The sequence below is a fragment of the Globicephala melas genome, chromosome 5 (assembly GCF_963455315.2).
Source record: "Globicephala melas chromosome 5, mGloMel1.2, whole genome shotgun sequence".
Lineage (NCBI taxonomy): Eukaryota > Metazoa > Chordata > Mammalia > Artiodactyla > Delphinidae > Globicephala > Globicephala melas.
The window spans coordinates 44,822,734-44,839,549 of record NC_083318.1 but is presented as its reverse complement, the minus strand read 5'-3'; the positions used below and the strand labels follow the sequence as shown (position 1 = coordinate 44,839,549).

General features: G+C 36.4%; 1 protein-coding gene across 3 annotated transcripts in view; it reads left to right on the top strand.

Moving 5' to 3' along the window:
* The window catches only part of LCORL (ligand dependent nuclear receptor corepressor like), a 171,031-nt gene that overhangs the window by 148,661 nt on the left and 5,554 nt on the right, over nucleotides 1–16,816 (top strand). The window lies entirely within an intron of this gene.

Sequence of the window (16,816 nt, the reverse complement as noted above, 5' to 3'; positions counted from 1 at the left end):
TTTTCCCAATAAATCAGCAACTTGTTGAATAGTTTTTTCATATCTGACATTGAACTAGATTCCATGTATATAAAGGATTTCTTTACGGAGATGATCCGTAGCCTAGCAAGGGAGAAAGTCGTATACAGGTAATTTTAAGGTAATGCTAAATTCAGAATGCAAACTGAAATGACTTCAGCAAGTAATCATGGGCTTTACTCAGTTATACTGACCTGGCATTTGTGCCTCAGGGAGACTGTTACCCCTAGAACCTAGCAAAAATTGGGTGTAAACACTGTAGTTGCCATCATAGTGAGTTCAAGCTCTGCCTATTGATAGGTGCTAGACAATTTAGGATAAGTGAGAGTGTGGTAGTGCTTGTTGATTACTTCCCTGACGTGAAAGAGTGCCAGGTTACATTTGGAAATTTAAGGATATTTTATCATATGGTTGCATTGTTACATTGTGTATTTTAGGGGAGGCTTTTGTGGGGTCCAGAAGGTATTGGCAGCTTTATTTTTGTTACCTTTTTAAAAAACTTTTTTAAAAGCTAAAAAAACACTCTCAGGTCCTAAATTAAAATATTAAAGTCAGTAATTAAACTCAAGTTTTAATAGGTTAGAAGATTATTATGACCCCCAAAATTCAATTACTTAACTGAATAACTTTATAATACCTATTTCAGTATATCTAACATGCAGTGATTTTAAAATTTTAACTATCTAACATTCAGTGATTAAAATTTTAAAGGTGGTCAAATTAGAGTCTCCATTATGAAAGATGAGTCAAATCTAAAAGTAATGCCCTTTGTTTCTTGCCCTAAGGATAACTAAAAATAATATTATAACAAATAGTATATCAGGGAAAAAGAGGGAAGAAATCTGATAGTTATTTTTTTAAAAGAACTTATAATTCACCTAAAAATATTCACACATATTTTTAAAAGACTGCCATGAATGGAGAATAAAGTGTAGTGTTTCATTTTTAATTCTTTATACCATCCTCATTTCATACTAAAGCTAGTTTACATTGTCATTTTTCAACAGAACTGTATTTTGTTCCTTCCAGCTTCTTAACCATTGTATCTTTCTAAGGTATAAGTGTAAATTTATTTTAATATGATTCTTCACCTCACTATAAATATGAGATCACCCTAGAAAAATAAAATGGAAGATGCCTAATTATTACTTTTCAAATTAATTTCAAATCCTTGTGACATTTAAAAAATTTTTAATATCATATTAAGAGTTGTTTTTCACCTTTTCTCATTTTAAAAATTACTAGTAGTAGTTCCTGTTCTGCTTAAAGTTTTATTTATCTTTTACTGATAACTTTCCTTCTTTATTTTTTAACATTCTTTTTTTTCCATTCAATCAACAGGGACATTATTTTTATAAAGTTGTATTTATAGCAATATTTGTTATATTATCCGATTTCTAAATGTTTCTTAAGGTGTTGTTTTTTTCTCATTATTCTTGATATTCCATACTTCTTTTTGCCTTTTTGGAAATGACACTAAAATTCATTATTTTATATGTGTTTTTCTTCTTCATAGAGTACTTAGTGACTGGAAATTTGAGATAGACTTTTAACAACAGGACTTTTCTAGGTATATAATGAATTAATGGAATATTTCTGTTGATAAAGAGTTTTGCTTCTACCACAAATGTCTTGTTTTTAAACATTTCAAGATTAACTGTCCATATATAGTTTAATACACAGAAGTTTTAAAAGTTATACTTGACTACATTTGTACTGCTATATATCAACCGTAGACATGGAAAGGAAGAAGAGGAAATGCAATTCTATTCTATTCTTGTTTCAACAAATACTTTTTGAATGCCTACAATATGCTCTTAGGCACCGGAAAAGGTTCAAAAAGTTCTTTTTCCATCTAAGTGAGAAAAAGAAGATCTATATCACTTATTTATTCAATATATAGAGTGTATTTTATGTTTTAAGTGGGATATTATATGGTTTAAGAGGGTAGAATGGTGAAAGTCATGGTTTGTACTCTCAAGGAGCTTATCATCTCATGGGGGATAGTGAATAGGCAATTCTGGTAGAAAGATGAGTGCTGTGATGGGAGAGATTGACTGTAGGAGGACGTCACAGGGAAATTGAACCCAGGTTCAGAGAATTAGGCAAGGATTTGTACTTTTAAGCTGGAATTTGAAGGATGACAAAGTACTAGAAGTCCAGAGAGTATTTCAGGCAGAAGCAAATTGCATGGGGAAAATTTGGGTGACAGAAGAGAGCAGGCTTGTCTGGAGCACTGGTTAATTTAGTTCATATAGCTGAGACACAAAATAGGAATGAAGGATGGGGCAGGGGGTAGATGGAAAAATGGCAAAAGATAAAGCTACTGATGGAAGCATAGCCCAAATTGTGAGGTCAGCATCAGTTGATGAAAAAAAATATATCTTGAGCCCTAATAGTGGCAGTAATGGGGAAGAATCGATATATTTGAGAGAGATCCATGAAGTAGAATCAACCTGTCTTAGAGAAGAGAGGAATAAAGGATAACATCCAGGTTTTCGGCTTCAGCATCTGGGTAGGTGATTGTAATATTCACTGAGATATAAGAGAACACTCAAGGTGTTCAGTTTTAGACATAAGAAATTTGAGGTATCTAGTGGGGTATCCAAGAAAAGATGTTTAGGAAGGAATGAGTTAATATGGGTTTTTTGCTCAGGAGAGGGGTCTGAGCTGGAGATACAGATTTGGGGCAAATAATTGAAGCCATGAGAGTGGAAGAGACTGTTCAGTGTAAAATATGAAGAACATAGGGTCTCGGAGCCCCAAAGATATGGAGAAAGGAAAAGATATGTGCAAAAGGAGACTGATGAGTAGTCAGGAGGTAAGAGGAGAGCCAGCAGAGCGTGGCGAAACGAAATATGTTTTAAGAAGAGAAAAAACAACAGTGTAAAGTGTTATTAAGAGGTCAGTTAGGCCTTGAAATGTTCCATTGAACATAGCACAAGAGGTTATTTTAGAGATTTGGGAGAGAGCGGTTTTGGTGGACTAATAGAGCCAGAAATGTTGTGATTGACTAAATGCAGGAAGAGGAAATGAAGAAAATTAGCACAGAAAAATGTAAATAGCTACGATTGGAGAGAAAATAGGGAAGTAGTGAGAGGAAGCCCAGTTGAAGGATGTTTAGATGCCAATGGGAAGAAGCCAGTGGAAAAAAAAAGATTGAAGATAGAAAAATGAGATGGCAAGTAGGAGAAATGGAGTGAAGCCCCTGACTTCATTATGGGATATCTTGGGGTATCATTAGAGAGATTGGTTTTGGCCAGAAGAGCCATTTCTCTCTTAAAACGTGAAGATAGTGGGGATAATATATGAGGATGCAAAGCAGTTCATGGGCAGAGTATTGAGGATAGTAGAGTCTGTTTTCTATGAATCAAGAGGTAATCTAAGAGTAGCATGGTGGGCATTGAGCTCTGTGGATAATGTTTGAAATACTGTCTCGGGAAATAACAGGATTGAACAGCTTTGTGATTTTATCTCAGTTGCCACCATGTAAGCTTGGAGAAAGGTGGGCCCTTATACTTAAGAGTAATTAGGTTCACCAAGTGGGTGTAACAGGAAGAAAAGAGATCAAACCAAGAATTTATTCTGTGAATTGTGATAAACTATGTGATCAAAGTGTAATTCTAAGGAGTCTTTTTCTAATAGCTGCACACAGTGTAGATTTGAGGGGAGGGCAGAATGGGGTGTGTGAAGGGCCAATTCTAAGAGATGGTTTCGGAGGTGATAATGACCTAAAATTGTGTGTGACTATTGAAAATAATATAGACCTCTTCAATGTCAGTGTCTTGAATTCCTAAAGCAAAGGTGTGCCTTTTCCTAATTGATACATATCTGGATGTAATAAATGGACTTTGGACACCTCTGAGGAAATTTCAAACTAGAATAACCTAATGTGTACTTAAAGCTACTATTTGCCTAAAACGTTAAATTTTCCCGTAAAAATTCAGAACTCAAGTTGACACTTTCGATTGGATTGGAAAAAGTTCAGTTTGTCAGCTTCTCCTGTTTTGTGGTCTAGCCTCAAAACCGACTGAATATATATATATATATATATATTCTTTCCATTCAGAATTCTGGTTTTCACTCAGGTATATAACTGATGGGTGATTACTCCTTTAACTACCTAAAACTGATACTAACCGTGCATACTTCTCTGGTCCTGCTAATGAACATTTTACCATATTTTTTTTGAATCCTAACTCAAGATATTCTTTTAAATTTGTATGGTTGAGGCAACCCTCGGCACAGAGTATCCTTTAGCATTTAAAAAGAAAATTTAGAATTAGAGTTACTTCATGTGCCGTTACTCAGCATCATAATTATCTTCTAATGGAAAAACTGTGAAACATAGAGTAGATGATTTTCTGAATTTCATTCTGATAGAAAAACGTTTCCAGATGATTTAGTCACCTTAATGTAGTTTGCTATGCAAGCATTCCAAAGGTGTATTCCAGGAAATGCTCGTCCACCAAGATGTTCTGTGTGCAGAGCGTTCTGTGGTCTAATAACGTTGGGAAATGCTGCCTTCTCTTTCCTGCGCTTATTGAGTCGCAGTGCCCCATTAGCATGTTAAACTGCATTCTCCAAATTTTATATCCCACAGAACACAGTTTGGGCAACATAATTAGGAAGCACTGCTCTACATAGTTTCCTGCTAGGCTTTCTCTGTACTTACTGTGATGTTCCCAGAAAGAAAGCAATGACTGTAAAACTGTAAGTTAATCTATGTACTAGATTTGTTCTTGTTGTACGTAAATTGTTAGAGTAATCAAAATTAAATTGTAAGTGCTTTACTAAGATTCACCATTGAGAGAAGACACATAATTAATATTTTAGGCTTTGTGGGCTTTATAATCTCTGTTGCAACTACTCAATTCAGCTTCTGTGGCATAAAAATAGCAATAGACAAACACGTAAGTGAATGAGCATGGCAATGTTCCAATAAAACTGCTTACAGATGCCCCAAGTTAGAAAGTTAATTTTGTTTGAAAATAGTGCTGTACTCCATATCCATTAATAGGGAGAATCAAACAAATTATCTTTCTTCAGCTTATACTAATTATGTTGCCAAAGTGAAAAAACAACTTGAAATATTTTTTGATAAGTTCTCTGAGTTCCTTTGTAACTCTCATGTCTAACAGTGCATGGTGGATCAGCCTATTTCGTAGAATAAGTTTCATTTTTGTATATTAGATTTTATTTCATAATGAGTTAAGAAAGGAAGAGCTGTGGTAGCAGTCAGTTCAGGTGGCTTTCCTCTCTGTATTACAGACCATGAGAAAGTATCCTACGAGTTTAGGAAAACATACGAGATCAGTGTCTCAAGTCTTAATTTATCCACACTTAATTTGGTCAGAACTGGATGAAACAAAGACAGATATTTTAATGTAAGAAATAATAAATACATTGACCTATTCTTTATTACATGGGCTTCATATTACCATTTTACTTGCCAGTTCCATCAGTAAAAATATTAAAACTGTGACCCAATAATTTAAAGTATTCTAATGAAATCAAAAAATGTTAATAAAAATCCATTCTGTTTACAATTGGTTATTTTCCCATCATTATAATTTTCATAGGAACTGAGTAAAGAGAAGAATGTTAGGTTTTAAAGAGTTTTAATATAGTATTATTGCCATAATACTATGTTAAAATATGAAACAGCTACTTTAGTAATTCCTTGTCTTGATTTTTTGTCTTAGAATTGTTATTGCATATCTTATATACCATTGCTTTGTCAACTGTTACGGACATTCTGCTTTACTAATTGCCCCATATCTTTCATGGAAAACTATTCAATTTATTCAACAAATATTGTATATTTTTCTTTTGATCTACCATGCATTGTTAGATACTAGAGTTACAAAGGAACTCAGGGAACTTATCAAAAAATATTTCAAGTTGTTTTTTCACTTTGGCAACATAATTAGTATAAGTTAAAGAAAGATAATTTGTTTGATTCTCCCTTTTTTTTTTTTTTGCGGTACGCGGGCCTCTCACTGCTGTGGCCTCTTCCGTTGTGGAGCACAAGCTCCGGATGCGCAGGCTCAGTGGTCATGGCTCACGGGCCCAGCCTCTGCGAGGCATGTGGGATCTTCCCAGACCGGGGCACGGACCTGAGTCCAGGCGACCCTGCATCGGCAGGCACTCTCAACCACTGCACCACCAGGGAAGCCCTGATTCTCCCTTTTAATGGATGTGGAGTACAGCACTATTTTCAAACAAAATTAACTTTCTAACTTGGGGCGTCTGTAAGTAGTTTTATTGGAACACTGCCATGCTCATTCACTTATGTGTTTGTCTATTGCTGTTTTTATGCCACAGAAGCTGAATTGAGTAGTTACAACAGAGATTATAAAGCCCACAAAGCCTAATATAGTAATTATCTGGCCCTTTGCAGAAAAAGTTTGCTGACCCCTGGTAATATCAGTAGAATTTTAATAAAGTGTGACTAGAAAAAAAATTATTGTATTTTTTTAGTAAATTAAGATTATTATATCCAGTTAATTCCCAACACCCATCCATACTCGCTCCCTGTTGTCCACTCCCACCTCACACACAATACATTTCTGACGTGTAGCTGTGTTATTTTGTTTTTCTCTATGGAACAAGACCTGTCTTTATCCAGCACAGTGGTGCTGGGGGAGCATCAATGCCAGTTTTATTCTGTTTTGTAAACCTTTATTCTCTCCCAGCAGCCTCCAGACCTGCTTTGTCTATCTAAGGTAAGTTCAAGGGTCACCCTTCTCTTCCTTAACCAGCTGCTACCACCTGTTGGAAAGAGATTGATTTCAGTGCTTCACACCTTGAAGTCCTTCCTCAAGTGTTCTCTTCTCCCCTTTTCTACCCCTTTTTTCCTTCTCTATTTCTTCACTTAGTAATTCAAAATTTTTAATTCAGCTTTCATGGCTACCATGTTTTTCTCCTCATTTTTCCTGGGCAGTAAATAGTTTTCTTTGTAGTGGAGCTGAGTATCCTGTGATTATCATAATATAAAGCCTACTGAGTTCACCTTTTGTTTAATTACAGAAAAATAAAAGGCAGAGTAGGTGTGTGAATGATTTCATCCTGCCAGGTTTTTTTCTTCCTTGTTTTTGTTTAATTTTAAGCAAGACCTTGGCTTCTTTTTTCTCCCGCTCAATTCCAGTTCTAGGCAACCTGGAAAATTCATTTGGTTGCTTCTTTGCCTCTGTGTTATATAAACATACGGAAGGCTAGATTTTAAAGCCAGTATCTATAGACCCCATTAATTCTTTCAAAAAGGTTTGTCTCCTGTGTGCCAGGCAGTATGCTAGACATATGGAATATGATGGGGGGACAAAACCAGATGTCACTCCATTCATGGTCAAGTTTGTTTGGAGAGGCAGACATTGAAAAAACAGTTACACAAATCTTACAACTTCTTAATTCGTAGGTGGTACTATGAGAATTCCTTATAGGGAGATCTTATCAAGTTAGAGAAGTGAAGGAAGACTTCTGAGGAAATGACCATTGAGCTGAGTGAGAGTGAGTAGGAAGACTGAGTAGGAACCAACTAGGCCAAGTGGCAGAGAATGGGGAGGGGAGCAGTGATCTTCCAGGAAGAACTGAATGTGAAAAAAGTATGAGGCATGGTATTCCTGGTGGGTAAGAGGGATAAGACATGACTGGTGTGTCTTGAGTCAAGACGGAAAGGAGGAGCATGATGTCAGGTGTGGTGAAGATTGAGGAGCAAGTGGAAGGATAGACCATGCACGTTCTCAAAAACCATGTTCACGTCCTCTCAGTGGCTAATTTTACCCCACTAGTCAGGTAGTACCAACACCTGTCTGAGGACTCTACTTAATGCCCCAGGGGCTAGGAGGTCTTTCCGTTCTTTTTGGTGGGAACACCAATCATATCCAGTCCTGCATGGCCTCTAGGTATTTTCCAGCTGGTCGTTTTCAGTGGTCTTTCTCACAGCCGTGGGAAGCATTAATGTACTGATCAGTATTTATCTACAGACTTGCGAGGAGCTCTGGAACTAGCTCTCTCTGCAGCTCTCTATCCTGTATTCTGCTCCACACATTCTAGTCACCTGGGACTCCTTCACCTCCAAACTCTGTCTTCCTTTCTCAGGAAGATTTCCAAGCTCTATTTGGGTTCCCCCTATATTGCAGCCTGGAAACTCCCCAAGCAGTAAGCCAGAGAAAATTTTAGGTCTTACCACCTTTTGCTTCCCTTTTGTCAGGAATCATTGTCATGCTGTACTTCCTGTTGTCCATTATCTTTAAAACATTATTTCATATATTTTGTGGGGTTTTTTTAAGTTGTTTAAAGTGAGAGGGCAAATTCATTTTGTTACTTCATCATGGCCAGAAACAAATATCCCAGATTTATTTTTTTAACAAATATTTATCCAGTTTCTGTATGCTAGGTGCTGAAAATAATATACTGAATAAGACCAGCAGGGGTTTCTACTGTCATCAAGCTTGTATTTTTTTGGGAGGGGGGAAAAATAAAATAGAAAACAGAAGGCACTGGTAAATTCTGTGTTAATGAAATTAAATGACATAAGGAGTTTTTAGGGAGAGCTGCTTTAGGTTGAGTACTCAGGAAAATTGAGATATCTAGGATATCATTCATGACTGAAACTGAGTATGGATGAGAGCTAAGGGAGAGTATAGGAGAAGAAGAAAAGAAAGCCTGGGACTCAACCTTGAGAAATGCCAATATGTATTCTGCAGGTAGAGTGGGATGCCTTGCAGTGACAGGAAGAGGCAGAGGAAAGCCAGTATTGTTTTTTGTCTCAAAAGCCAAAAAAAAGTGAGTCTCAAGAAAGAGTGTATCTTACTCTGCTCAGGCTGCCATAACAAAATAACATGGACTGCGTGACTTAAACAACAGAAATTTATTGCCTCACAGTTCTGGAGGCTGGGAAGTCCAAGATCTGGAGGGTTCTGTGTTGCCGATGAGAGCTCTCTTCCTGGCTTGCAGGCCATTTTCCTGTTCTCTGGTATCTCCTTCTCGTCTTATAGGGACATCAATCCTATTGGATTATGGCCCTGCCCTGTGACCTCATTTCACCTTAATTATTTCCTAAAAGCCCTATATCTCTTAATATATAAATCTGAGGCAGGGAGACGGGAGGGGCATGGGGGAGAGAGGGGCCCGACACAATCCAGTCCATAGCAGAAGAAATGGGCAACAGTGTTGAATCAACATTGTTAGGAAGGCAAAAAAGTTGAAAACTAAAGATCGTTCATTAGACTTATCATTTCATTGGTGACTTTAGTGCTGTCCTCATGGAGTGCTGTCCCTGGAAGCTAGATTGGAGTAGGTTAAAGAATGAGAGGTATCGAAAATGGTGGGAGCAAGTATAGGACAATTCATTAAAGTAATCTAACTCTAAAAATATTAACCTCAGGAAGGTAAAAGATTGAGTGAAGCCTTGTTTTTTAAGGAATGAGAGACCTCGCACTTGTTTAAACATCATGGTGAGGATCCAGTTGAGAAGAGATGGTCTATTATTTATCTATTGCCACAGCAATGCTACATTACACACCACCCCAAAACTCGTTAGCTTAAAGTAAATAAGCATTTATTTCACTCATGAATCAGTGATTTGAAAATAAGCCTGGAGGTTCTTTGGATATTGGCTGGGCTCCGTGGAGTGTTTTGGGGTTAGCTGGCTGTCAAGTGGATAGCTTCGCCCTGCTCCATAGCAGCTTCCCCCTGAGTCTCTCATAGCCATCCAGTAAACCAGCCCAGGCATGTTCTCAGGGCAAAAGCAGAGGTGTAAAAGTGAGCATAAATGCCCAATTTCTCAACTTCAGCTTGCATCATATTTGCTAATATCCCATTAGCTAGAGCAAATCACATAGGTGAGGCAGAATGAGAGGACATGGTAAAATGACAGGGCAGAGAGAGTGCATATAGTGATGGGTGAAGAACTGAGGCTATTAATGGAATTAATCTGCCACAGATGGTATATTTAAAAAAAAAAAAAAAGAGGGTCGGAATCATTGATGATGATCATTGATAAGTTCCTGAGAAGGCCTATGGGAACAGGGTTCAAAAACATTTGTTTTAAGTCATGCCAGGTTCGGCGATCTTTTACAGTTAGTTGGCATTATTTTAGATAAACAACTTGCTAATTGCTTTTACTTTCATGTTAATTTAGTACTGAAGTTTTCTATTTTATTTTTATAAAGGTATGTGAATCACATGTAGTTACTGAATATTTGAATACAGTACTGCTTTAGGCACAGTTGTGTTGTACTAATTTAATATACAAGTTCACTAAGAAATTCAGGGATCCCTACAAGGCCAAGAATCATTTCTAAGTCACGTAGCAATGCAAACTGTTCATTGATTCCTGGAGAGAATTTGTTTTGTACCTTTGATCTGACTGCAATCTCCTTCATTCCATTCAACTAAAAATCAGGTAGATTATCTCATTTCTCAGTAGAAATGATTCAATTCTAAATGTTTTCTTTTGAATTCTTGATTACCATGGTTTGCTCTCTGATAATCATGATAGCACTTACTAATTAAGCACATACTATGCACCATGTGTTAATCTTTCTTTTTTTTTTAACATCTTTATTGGAGTATAATTGCTTTACAATGGTGTGTTAGTTTCTGCTTTTCAACAAAGTGAATCAGCTATACATATACATATATCCCCATATCGTCTCCCTCTTGCGTCTCCCTCCCACCCACCCTATCTCACCCCTCTAGGTGGTCACAAAGCACCAAGCCCATCTGCCTGTGCTATGCTGCTGCTTCCTACTAGCTATCTATTTTACATTTGGTAGTGTATATATGTCCATGCCACTCTCTCGCTTTGTCCCAGCTTTACCCTTCCCCCTCCCTGTGTCCTCAAGGCCATTCTCTACATCTGCATCTTTATACCTGTCTTGCCCCTAGGTTCTTCTTTTTTTTTTTTAGATTCCATATATACGTGATAGCATATAATATTTCTTTTTCTCTTTCTGACTTACTTCACTCTATATGACAGACTCTAGGTCCATCCACCTCACTAGAAATAACTCACTAGAAATGGCTGAGTAATATTCCATTGTATATATGTGCCACATCTTCTTTATCCATTCATCTGTCCATGGACACTTAGGTTGCTTCCATGTCCTGGCTATTGTAAATAGTGCTGCAATGAACATTGTGGTACATGACCCTTTTTGAATTATGGTTTTCTCAGGGTATATATGCCCAGTAGTGGGATTGCTGGGTCATGTGGTAGTTCTGTTTTTAGTTTTTTAAGGAACTCCATACTGTTCTCCATAGTGGCTGTATCAGTTTACATTCCCACCAACAGTGTAGGAGGGTTCCCTTTTCTCCACACCCTCTCCAGCATTTATTGTTTGTAGATTTTTTGATGATGGCCATTCTGACTGGTGTGAGGTGATATCTCATTGTAGCTTTGATTTGCATTTCTCTAATGATTAGTGATGTTGAGCATCCTTTCATGTGTTTGTTGGCAATCTGTATACGTGCTAATCTTTTATTGAAAAAGTAATTTTCCTAAAATTGGTTGCAGTAAAATTGCAAATCTAGGACTCTAATCCGAGACTCTCAGATTTCCAAGTCTTGCTCTTAACCACCAGGTTCTTCTGCTCCTCCAGTAACCACATCAAATAATCAAAAGCAAGTCAGAAAAAAATGGCTGACTTAAAATCTCCCCCTTAACAATCTGTCAAAGCCTTTAAATTCATCCATATCTTACCAAACGGAAATTTTACTCTTGAGATAAATTAAGTCTTTTAAAAAAACCAAAAAACTTGTACAACCTAACTCTTAGAGAGTTTGCCAACAAGAGAAAGGACCTATTTGGTCGTGTTAGACCTCATGGTTCACTAGTGGACCATGTTTACCTGGCTACATTGTATGGCTTTTTTACGTTTGATCCCCTTTAAGCCCAGAGATTCAAAATTAAACTGTCATATTATTATCTGACTATACAAATTATAGGAACAAACTAGTATGGTGAACATTGTAGAAACAAATCATACACATATCTGCCATACTTTATTCCCACACATGTAATTTTTTATTTTGATTTTTGTTATTAGTACTAACATTTATTGACTCCTTACTATGTGTCCAGCTGGGCACATTACATGCATTCTCTATGCCAGGTGCTTTATCTACATCAACTCCTTTAATAATCACATTACCCTTAAGATGGTGGTATTCTATCTTCACTATCCAGTTAAATTGAAGCTTAGAGGCTAAGGAATGTACACTCAGCGGTGAGTGATTTGATTCAGGATCAGAACTCAGGCTCTAAAGTCTCCCTCTGTCCCACTTTCCTAAAATCCTCATCCCTAAAGACCTATTTCAAATGTTTTTCCCCCTCATCTCCCCACTTCGGGGATTCATCTTTCCCTTCTCTGTAATCCCTTTGCCCTTAGCTACTCCTTTTTTTACTGCTTTTAATTCTGGTAACTTATGAATACTTTTTCCCCACTGTCTCCTTACCAAGCTGCAAAACCCTTGAAGACAGATACCATCACAGTCTTTTATATTCCTAACATATTAGGTAGGTACTGGTTAAGGATTTAACTTTACTTAACAGCGGACCTTGCTGATGAACACATGCCAGCTCCGTATAGAAGTGAAACATTTTGCTCTGTGGCATGGTCCTCTATACTGGCCTCCTAGAACCTAAGAACCATCACATTTAGGGTCCAGTAGACCAATGACTTCATTTTTATAACTTCTTATTACATCCAAAACATGGGAATACACTTGTCTACTTCAGGAAGGTTCTCTGCTCTAGTTTTGCAAACTGACAACCATATCATGATATTTGGTCAGATTTGTAGAGAGATCAGGGTCAAAGACAGTGCTGAGTTACAACTATTCAGTAAACTTTTTACTGAATTAACAGTAATTAATTCAGTTAATTATTTCCAAAGGAAAATAAACCAGTCACCCACTGGCATTAAGTTCAAATTCGATGGTTTCAGCGACATTATAGCAACTCTTCAAATTCCAAATCCTATATCAGAATTGTTTATCCATGCATACAACTGAGTTCTTTCTCTCTTTGAAAAGATAAACTGTGTTCCCTGAAACCCTTAACCTAAAGAATAGTTTTATGGTAGCTCTCATGTCAGTCTCTGCCCTAACGTTTTTTTCTTTTTTCACACTGAGAAATTAAAAGTATGACTGGCAGCCCCCTCTTTAGTTAAACATAAAGAAAAGTCATGCTCTAAACATATAGGTCTCCTGGATAAGGTTATGGTCGTAGGCCAGACATGTGGCGTATGTTAAGTATTCTAAAGAAATAGATAAATGGATATTAACACGAAGGGAGAATCATGACAGAATCACAAACCAAGAGTCAGTGTGCAGGATAGTGTAAATAGATCATAGGCCCTGAAGACTCACTTAGTTGTGTGACCTTGGGTCAGTCATTTTACTTCTTTGAGCCTCAGTGGATGATTGTTAGAACTTAATCAGGTAATGTAAAAAAGGCTTTTAGCATAGGACCTGGCATATAGCAACTGCTCTACAAATGGTATTTTCAGACCTGTCTTGATCACACTAAAATTTGTTTCCTGCAGTGTGGCTCACCTTAAGTTTATTGTCTGTATGACAGAAATGAACTATCACATATCTCCAGTAATAAGTAAAACAAGTTTAAATTATAAGTTGTATATATTAAAAATTATTTTTGTTAGAATTATCAGTATCATTACTTTAAATCACAGATGATGATTGTTTGGATTTTCATAACTCACAAATGATTTTTATCTTTGATACTTTCCAAATGCACATATTCTATAAACTTTCATTCAGATGGTGGAGAGGGGCTTTGTCTTAGGGTGAGTGAAATTACTGGAGTATTGAAAATAGGCTGAGCTGTCTGCCATAATCATTGCAGGCACCCTTTGGCCTTATTCAGCCTCACTTGCCATCTGGGTTCCTGGATGGTAGAGATAGAGTTAGAAGGGGACTTACTTCGGATAAGTACCTCTCTCCAGCTTCTTCCCCCTTTCACCAAAGTATGTGCGTTTGCATTTGTTTATAGCTCCATATGCTTATTAAAGCATGTTAACTGACTCTAATTAGATCATCAGAAACATGTAAGCAGGGAAGATGTCATTTACTTTTGTTTTTCTACAGATGAGGAAAGTGAGGCTGAAGGAGGCTAAGGTTACATGTCCAAGGTCATAAGGCTGCTTATTAATATTGTCAGAACTGGAACCTGGGTCCTTACATTATTTTCCCCAATTCTTTACTCTCAAGAGTACCACTGGATACACTATTGCTGGGCTTTCATTAGAATCCTGGATATGGACATATAAAGCCACTTTATCAGATGATTCAAATGCTGCTCCTTAAGCTTTTTAATCATGATGTAAAACAGAGAAGCCATGAAATAAAAGACTGATAAATTTGATGATATAAAATTTAAAATGGATTCATGACAAACTCACTGTAAGCAGATACAAACAACAAATAAGCTAGGCAGGGTGGGGAGAGGTGGGATTGGATTAATCCCACCCCTGTGGATTAATCACACAGAACACAGGCTTAATTCTTAACTGCCTGGCAATACGAGAGAAGTCATCGTCTCAACTGGCAACACAGAAAAGGAAATACAAATGGCTTCAAGATATGAAAATAAGTACTGAGAAGAGAAATGCAAATTAAGCCAGGGCATACAGTTTTTTAAGCTTCCCTAAATTTTATTATACATTGTTATAAGAGTTTGAGGGAAGACATTTTCATATATCATTGGTCAGAGTGTAAAAATGTACACAGTCTGTGAAGGGAATTTCGGTAATATCTATCAAAATTTTTAAAGCACCCGTTGACCCAGCCATGCCAATCCTAGACATAAGTCCTGAAGATGTACTTGCACATATACTTAAAGAGACACACATAAGAATATTCAATACATTGATATTTTTAAGCAAAAGATTGGAATAGCCCAAAAGTTTGTCAGTTGAAGACTGGCTAAGTCAATTATGACATAGCCGTAGAATGGAGTTCTATGTAGCTATTAAAAGAATCAAATATTCATTGTACAAATATGGAACAATCTCCAAAATATATAAGCAAGATACAGAACAGTATTCAGAATTGTGTAGGGGGAAAGGAGATATTTGAAACAGACATATATACATATATATCAATGCAGAGAGACTATCTATCTGGAATAATACACAAGAAATTGGCAACGGTAGTTGCTCCTGGAAGAGGGGCTAGGAGCAGTGAGAGACTTCATTGTATAACATTTTGTAGTTATCTGTTTTTAATTTTGCAAATTTATTACCTATTTTTAAAACATGAAAAAAAAATCATTGTTTAAAAAATACATTAAGTTGAACATCAATCTTTCACTTGGTACAAATGTATATGATTCTATGACAAATTTCTAACATTAAACCTAACTAGTCAAAATTTTAATTTCCAAATATAAAGGTATATTTGTTAAAAATTCCTGTAGACTGCAAATTTTTTGAAAGCGTGGACTATATCTTCATCTTTGTATCCAAAAGTGCTTTCTGATGGGTATTCAAAAACTGTTAATTTGACTGGTAGAGAAGATGGAATTGAAAAGTGCTCTGGTAAGTACTGGATTATAATTAGAGATCGAGATTCTTATATTAGTTCTCATACATCTGGTTGGTTAGAACACTCTGAAAAATAGCAGTTTATTTTTCTATTTTCCTATATCTTAGTTTCCCTATCATCTCTTTTAAAAAAAAAAGCGGGGAAGTGGGGACTAGAAAGGTCACTTCTAGCTCTGCTGTTCGAGTGCCTCTGGTTCTAGCACTTCAAGATCAGTAGTGCCCAAACTTCAAACACCAGCTAGTTTTGTTTTTGTAGGTATATATTTATGAATTAAACATGTCAATCTGTATATTGGTACTAACAACATTTAGTTCTTTTTCTTGACTATTTTCTTCCCATGCATGTGTATAGTTTTGTGCATCCCTGGCATTTGTGTTCCCAAATTTGGAGTACACTCTCTAGAAAAGTAACTTTAAAAGTCTTTAAAGTATTGAAAAGAACAATAGTGTAGTTACTGAATAGTATTCTCTGAAGAATACACCTTTGTCAATCAAATAGAAAACAGAAAAAAAAATCGTTTTTAGGACTATGATTTGTTGCTCCATGCCGTTGTTTTATTGTAGAGTTTGATGCCTGATATACTTACCTACCAAGCTACCTCAATTAATATCATTGTATTTTTATAGCTTGCTTTAGAGTTTCTCAAAGAGTCATACATCAGACTTTCTTGTTTTGAAAATACAAATAAAAATATGAAGACTAGCAGTCCTTGGAGGAAGGAAAAACATTACTGTTGTTATTGATCATATCTCTAGGTTTTGGATATTTTTTTAATGATGAGTTACTATTTTTGATGAACAATCTTTTAAGCTGTCATTTTGTTTCATTATTTATAAAAATTGAAACCATGTCATTCGGTGGAACTGGGACTGTTTGGGGAGAACTCAACTCAGTGAAAATATAATGGCTGTTAAAATATGGTTTAACAGGTTAAATCTCTGGCTTATTGAATGGCAAGTGAGTCAGTTGTTTGAAGTTGTAAGGCGAGAAGTCTGGATGCTGCTGCCATTTACCAACTCTAATAAGCCACTAAAATACTACACAACTCAGCTTCCTCTTTACGAGTGGGAAGGATCATTGACCTGCGGTTGAAGAAAGCTTAGGAATGATGTAGTCTAACTCAACTAATCAGTCGTGTCAAATGAGCTAATGTATAGCAAGCTATTAAATCATTTCTAAACGTAAGGATTCACATTGGAAGATGTGAATTGACTTTAATATTACA